Source organism: Dromiciops gliroides, chromosome 2 (genome assembly GCF_019393635.1).
Source record: "Dromiciops gliroides isolate mDroGli1 chromosome 2, mDroGli1.pri, whole genome shotgun sequence".
Taxonomy (NCBI): domain Eukaryota; kingdom Metazoa; phylum Chordata; class Mammalia; order Microbiotheria; family Microbiotheriidae; genus Dromiciops; species Dromiciops gliroides.
The window spans coordinates 258,843,576-258,851,302 of record NC_057862.1 but is presented as its reverse complement, the minus strand read 5'-3'; the positions used below and the strand labels follow the sequence as shown (position 1 = coordinate 258,851,302).

Below are 7,727 nucleotides of genomic sequence, written 5' to 3'. Positions count from 1 at the left end.
GGTTTCTTCAGTAAGATGTGAAATTATTCAAAATAGATCAGTTTAGGGGGCAGCTAGGTGGCGCAGTGGATAAAGCACCGGCCCTGGATTCAGGAGTACCTGAGTTCAAATCCGGCCTCAGACACTTACTAGCTGTGTGACCCTGGGCAAGTCACTTAACCCCCATTGCCCTGCAAAAATTAAAAAAAAAAATAGATCAGTTTAGCAATCCATAAAGGAAACACTAAATGGATAATAAATGCAAATTGTCCAGATTATGACACATAGTCAAATAGCCCAGTCCATTGAATTAGCATATCAGTACCTAAATTTGAGGGCAGCTAAGTAGTATAGTGGATAGAGCACCAGGCCTGGAGTCAGGAAGATCTGAGTTCAAACCTGGTCTCAGACACTTACTAGCTGTGTGACCTTGGGCAAGTCTCTTAACCCTGTTTGCCTTAGTTTCCTCATCTGTAAAATGAGCTGGAGAAGAAATAGCAAACCACTCTAGTATCTTTGCCAAAAAACTCCAAATAGAGTCATGAAGAGTCAGACACAACTGTTTTGACTGAACAGCAACAACCTATATTTGGGACAGATGTTTTAGATGGATAATTAGTGGGCAGGTAGCTAAACTTGAAGTAAAAAGACCTGTGTCTTTATGAGCTGTGTGACTCTGATCATGTCAATAACCTTTCCTGTGCCTCAGGTTCCTCATCTTACAAATTAGACCTAATGGCCCCCGAGATTTCTTCCAAATCAAATTCCATGACTTTATGGTCCTTTGGTTCTCTGATGCCTGGTGTATAGTCAATGCTTTAAAAGTTTTTCTTCCTTTCTTTCTTCCTCCTTCCCTCCCTCCTTTCCCCTTTCCTTTCTTCCTCCTTTCTTCCTTTCCTTTCTTCCTTCCTTCTTCCCTCCCTTTTTCCTTCTTTTCTTCCTTGAGGTTGGAGGGGTTTGACCAGAAGAAAACTATCAGTTGCCTCTCTCTGGCCCACATCTTTGTGTGGATGGTACCCTTCTTTCCCAACTCCTTCCTCAGCATACTCATAAGCATGACCTTTCCCTTAGTCAATGACCTCCACTTTGCCTCTCATGTGTTTATGGTGGAGGATGTGGGTAGGAAGTGGAGGTGGGGAAGGGAGAGGTGAAGAATGAGGGGGCCAAGACAACTATGGCTGAGGAAAGCAACTCTTGCTCCTTATTTAACAATCTTCTTTTCCCTTATATAACTGTTTAGCTCCATTATGTCTAGGGTAATGTATGAGGTCCAGACTTTATTTGCTTATTTTTTTTTTCTTTACCTCCTTTCTGGGGTGTTGCAATACTATTTATCAGCAATATCTCTTGGGTTTGTTCTGAGTCCCCAACCAGAACACTGGCAGTATCCTTGGTGGATGTATGTTTTAGAGCAAGCAGGGCCCTTCATGATACTGCTTCCTTTAATACCCACAGAGACACACCCACATACAAAAAATGCTATCTTGGAGAAACTGGTTTCTTTTTTAGAACATTTGGTCAATACAGAAAGTGAACAAACAGATTGTTAAAAGGAGACAAGGAAAGGGAAGTAGGAGACAGGGGGGTGGGACTTTCACCACTGTGGTTGGTAGCAGACAGAGCAGATGTAGATTCTACCCCTTGTTCCTGCCTTTCTCTCTTGCAAGTTAAAGGTTTCTATCAGGAGCCACAGTAACGGTGGTGGTCATGGTTCTGTGAGGTAGAAGATTCTGGTGTTCCTCCTCTGTCTTTCTTTCTCTTTCTCAGTCTATCGCTGCCTCTGTTTTGTTTCTTTCTGTCTCTGTGTCTCTGTCTGTCTGTCTCCCTCTTTATCTGTCTGTCTGTCTCTCTCTCCTTACCATCTACCCCAAGCTTGCTGCTCAATCTCTCCCTGCAAGATTTTGGCATGTTCTCTGTTTCTAGGATGAAAAGAAGGAACGCTTGTCTTTTCAGGTACACGTACACAGTTCCCAAAATGCCTAGAGGTTTATGTAGATGGTCACTGGAAACCTTATATATGTCTGCAGATACTAATCTCCAATGCCGTGCTACACTATGATTCCCTGAGCTGGAATCCTTCAACTCAGTGTGGCTAAAGTTGCCAAAACTGAGATCGCTGCTTCCAGAATAAGATGGTGTCGCTCCAAGCCATCAATCCGACCCACTCAAGATCCAGGGGAAACTAGAATCTGAAGGATGGAAAACTGTAATTGGGAGGTCAGTTGTCTGTATGCTTCTGAAATCATTAGGTATATCCGAAAGTTCCTATTTGCATCTAGGAACCAATGTAGTTCATAGGAAGATTATAGTAGGCTGCGTGGAACTGCTTAGCTATCAGCATGCAAGTACTTAGCTAGGAAACCTCATAACCAGGCTCCCTTTCACAATACCTCTTTGTCTCTTCCCAGACAGCTAAGCTCTACTCTGTGTGCACTTGCAAAGGGAGACAGGAGGGAGGGGGAGGAGAAGAGAGAATGGCATTTGGTTTCTAATCTCTAAGGCAGACTTTCTTTTAAACTTGCTCAGCACCTGGGCTGACTCCTGGGCAGAAACTTAGTTTCTCAGCTAAGGATCCCTTTCCTACCCTCCATAAGAGGGGATCCTCTTATTGTAGTCTCATTAAGTTGAACATCCCTCTGCCTGCAAAAATGGCTTACAATTCCTAAAATTGTTCCCACATTTTGATGATTCCAGTGAGCAATCCAAATGAAAAGTAGTTTGGGGAACAGATAGATGAGGAAAAGATTGAGTGAGATGGAGAGTGTTATGGTTTTTAAAATTTTGGCTGAATTTTAAAAAATATATTTTTAGGTTGACCTTATTTTTTTCATGTCTTAAGGCTTATGAGCCTGGACTAATTGGCCAGACTGCCTTAATGTATATGGATATGCTTTATGGATAAATGCACCTTATGAGAGAAACCAAGTTCTTCATTTTAAAACATTTTATAGTGTTTATAGACCATTTCTTTCCACATGACCAGACAAAAATGTACAAGTCCTGTGTTACCCAACAACCATGTCTAAGACAATGTACTAGGCAGTTGGCACATAAAGACTTCATAAAAACAGTCTGTGACGCTAATGGCTTTCCACTAGGTCATCTTTATTATTATTTTATTTTATATATGTTATTGTTGCATTTTACTGTATTACTCTCCCAACCAGGGAGTATGTTGGAGTCAACTCCAAGAGAGTTGATTGTTAAATTTTTAGTATGAACATTTACACCTTGGAAATCAGGAAAGGTTTCAAATCAAGGATTAATTTACTGTTAGGACTTGAAAAAGTGACAGAGGAAATGTTAACAATGCAGATTAATTTAAAAGTGTGTTGTGCATACATTTTTCCCCCTTTGGGGAGCTAATTGTTAAATATTTACTGACACACCACTGCTCTCAACCCACATGAAACTAGTAGGTTTGGATCCCCAGACTGTAGCAGGCTACAATTCCCCTTCAGCATTCTAAAAGAACCCCTCAGGGGCAGTGAAGTTCTTCTAAAGATGTTTAGCCCCTATTCCAATGTGTTGTCTGCAAAATCAATCAGTAGTGATCGTTGCCCCAATATTATTTGCCAGGATTAAATGCTAATCTAAGCATTATTTAATTAGTTGATATTTCCTTGGTATCATTAATGAGCAATTAATAAGAATTAGCAATGGGACATTTATTGAGAAGACATAGTAAAAACAGACTGTATAAAACCATCCCTCCTGACTGGGACACATTCTCCCTTCCCTAGGGAGAGTAAGCTTGACTTTAAAGTGTTGTTGTTTAGTCATTTCAGTCATGTCCGACTCTCCATGACCCCATATGGGGTTTTCTTGTCAGAGATACAGGAGTGGTTTGCCATTTCCTTCTCCAGATTGTCACGGGGAAATAGGTGGTGTGGATCCTTAGGTATTCTTCTTTAAAGAATTACAACTAAATTCTATTCAAATCTAAAAAAAATGTACAACTCTGCACACTATCCAATTAGAGTAGAGTAAAACGATCTTTTATTTGGGCACTGGAGAAAGTGACCAAAAAGAAAGTCAAAGACTTTGCCTCAAGGGGAGGAGATGGCTTAGACTTAGAGACATCTTTCTCCTCGAATAGAAGGGAGGCCAAAGTTGTTGTTGTTGTTTTGGCAGAGGGTTAAGTGACTTGCCCAGGGTCACACAGCTAGTTAAGTGTCAAGTGTCTATGGCCAGATTTGAACTCAGGTCCTCCTGAATCCAGGGCCGGTGCTTTATCCACTGTGCCACCTAGCTGCCCTGGAGGCCAAAGCTTTGATAGACTATAGATGGGGTGACCACCTGACAATGTAAAGTTCCCTTTGGGGGTGGGGTGGGGAAAGATTCCTGAGACTCAGGGGGAATTTTCTTTTGGAATAATAGTCCAGACAACCTCTGGAGTTATCCCTGTCTCCTAGCTCAGGTAGTAGCCATGTCCAATTGGCTTTCCTGCTATCCCCCTACTTCTTAGATGTGTCTGTCCTGATAGTTAGGTGGCCAGTTTAAACTTTAATAGACCCTTAATTCCTCTATATGTCCCAACCCCCATATCAAGATCATTTTACACTGAGGCTAACAGGGTTAAGTGACTTGCCCAGGGTTACAAAGCTAGTAAATGTCTGAGGCCAGACTTGAACTTACAAAGATGAGTCTTTTTGATTCTAGGCCCAGCACTCTATTCACTACACTACTGAAAATTCTCTCCAAGTTCACTTCTTATGCATAGCTACTGAATAAGTCCCATCTTTACCTACAGGACCCACTGTCTTGGCTGTTGGGTAGATTCACTGATGGTCTGGGTCATGCAGGTTGCTACTTGGGGCTGCATTGGCTTTTTACCCAGTTCTGTTGTGGAAGTCATGATAGTCTTTTCTACAAACTGTTATCATTACCCATTAATTCCACCCTTCCAATAATTCTCTCCCCACCCCTTCAAAAAAGCCCTACCTTATAACAAATTAGTATAATCAAGCAAAATAAATTTACATATCGACTATGGTATTAGTGAACCATATTTGAAGTCATCTGTTTCTGCCCCACTGCCCATCTTGATTTTATTTCTCCCAGATTCTGATTCCTGGTTCTTATAATTTATTTCTTTCCTTTTAACTCTTCAAAGTTGAAATTTGTTTTGCTTGTGACTATTCCTTATTCCTTCCCTAACTCTTTTCTTCCTCTTTAATCTCCCACTTCTTTTTCTTTTTCCTTGCCTATTTCCCTGTTGAGTTTAATGTATGTCTACACCAAACTCTTTGTTTGTATGTGTATTTCTTATTTTTTTTTATATGGTGCAGATAAAGTGAGGCTTTCCTACCCTTTCTTCCAAGTTTAATTGTACACCTACATCTCACACACACCAATTATGCAAAATACCAAGATCTTCCCCCTTTTTCATTTCTTCCCTAAAATTTTACTTTCCTCCATCCCTTTTCTTTTCTCTCTTAAGATCATAAAAAAATCACTTTCAAGTCCTGTGTTTGTCTTATTAACTCCCTCTGTGACCTTTGAAGACATTCTGGTTTTGAAGGGACACTTCTCTCTTCTCCCTTTGTTAGAATGTAAGTACTTCCTCATCATCCAGGTGCCCAAATGTATTTATTTATCTTTTGAGTTTCTCTTGCCTGTTGTACTTTGACTTTTTTTTTTTTAAGAATAAGATGGTAGTTTATTTAGGGGCAAGGGAAGGGAAGGGAAGGGAAGGGAAACTAAGAGAAATCCTTGAACTTCTCTTGGGGAGAAAGGCACAAAGCACGTGGCTCTGAGGTACCAATCTCCTGTACTTTGACTTTAATAATTCTATTCTCTGATCTTTTCATTGGGAATACTTGAAAGTTCTCTTTTTTATTGTATCCTTTTTTGTTTCCTGTAATGTATTTCATTTTGCAAGGTAATTTATTCTTGCTTATAAGCCTTTTTCTTTTGCTGTCATAGAAACAATGAACATGAATTAGACTTTGAGAGATGGTGGAAGATAGAAGGGTCTGGCATGCCACGGTCCATGGGGTCATGAAGAAGAGTTGGACATGACTGAATGACTGAAACACCACCACCACCACCACCACCACCACCACCTAATGTTATTCTGTACTGAAAATCTAACTCAGAGATTATAGAGTTTGTTATTGTCTAATATAAATCAAATGCAATGTTGGGGGAGGGAGAAGCAATTCGTAGTGGCAATTTTAAAGGGATAGCTGAAAAAATATATTGATAAGAATTTATCCTATAGAATCAGAGAGAAGGTGTGATCCACAGATTTTAGTAAGTATCTATGAAGAAGAAAGAGAAAAAGGTGGAAACATACTTCTTTCTTGTGAGAACTATCAAATTTTCTTTTACAAGAAAATCCTACAAAGACAAATTCATAAAAAGAATACTATAAAGAGCATGAAAGAAGCTGAGAGGAAAGACTAATCTTGTGAAGAAATATTAATAAGATTCTTAAAAAGATTTAATCAGTATTGGGAGAGAACCAGACAGTTTCCAGATAGGAAGGAGGAGTTAAATACTGTTATACTGAGTTTAAGGTCACATACATTGTAACATTAATCATAGCCAAAATGTTATAAATAAGTTATATATATATATATTAGGTTTATTATTGTTTTTATTTGTTAATATAGCTAATCAATAATTTTAATATTTAATTATAGATGTTAGAATAATTATTCATGGAGAAGGGGATTTCTCTAGTTATTAGATCAGGAATGGAAACTTGTGCTATTAATTAAGGTAATGATAGCAAATTTACTAATAAAAAATAAAGTATTTGATCATAATCCTACATTACTATAGAGTTTTGAAGGATACTCTATTGCAGTAAAGACAGATGTGAGTAGGTTATGGAGGGTGGGTGGGAAAGAAGACTTCAGAGTTGTTTTAGACCCAGAATTGTCAAGTACTACTGTTGATCATCTGAATTACAAGGCCAAAGGAAAGGAAAGCTATCTTGGCACGGGGTGGGTCTCCGTTTCCAGACTAGTGCAAGATGAGAAAAGAACCTAAGACAAATGATCCACAGCAGAACTTGGCCCCTGTACTTTGCCAAAATGAGAGAGGGCTCATTATATTCTTTCACTTAATTCAACTTGTTCTAACCAATGAGTCAGAAAAATCTCAATATTTAAAAAGAAAAAAAAAACCCAGAGATACTTCCCAAATGGGGATTGTTCATCTGTTCATTTGTTTTTTTAGGGGGAAGGGCAAGTGGAGACTGGATGATCTATAAGTAAGCGTGGGTAGAATCCAGGCAATTGCTATACATGTATCTTCATTCCAATTTGACTGAGATTACCTCTTCTTTATAGTAGCTGGGGCATAATTTTGCATGATCTTGACTATAGTTCCTTAGTATTTGAGTTCTTTCTTTCCAGTTTCTTGTATTTTTCTTTGATTAGAAGCTTTGCATTTGGGCTATGATAGCCCTGGGGGTTTTCCTTTTTTTTCTTTTTTTTTAAGTAATAAATATTTTAATTTATAGTTTTGGGTTCCAATTTTTATCCCTCCTTCCCTCCCTCCCCTGCCCCCTCCCTGAGGTAGTAAGCAATCAGATATGGGTTATACATATATGATTATATGAAATATTACCACATTAGTAATTTTGTGCAATAAAACTTGAATAAAAGAAAAAAATTAAAGAAAGTGAAAAATAGTATGCTTCAGTCTGTTCCATCAATATCAGTTCTTTCTTTGGAGGTGGATACTATGTTTCATCAATAGTCCTTTGGGATTGTCTTGGATCATTGTATTGT

The 7,727-nt window shown here is 38.8% G+C and overlaps 1 long non-coding RNA gene across 1 annotated transcript; it reads left to right on the top strand.

The window, feature by feature from the left end:
- The first annotated feature begins 1,590 nt into the window (after positions 1 to 1,590).
- On the top strand, positions 1,591 to 7,456 carry LOC122743296. Its single transcript, XR_006354985.1, has 3 exons — positions 1,591 to 1,699; positions 1,933 to 2,196; positions 5,908 to 7,456. It is a non-coding gene; the product is annotated as an uncharacterized LOC122743296 (long non-coding RNA).
- Positions 7,457 to 7,727: the final 271 nt, after the last annotated feature.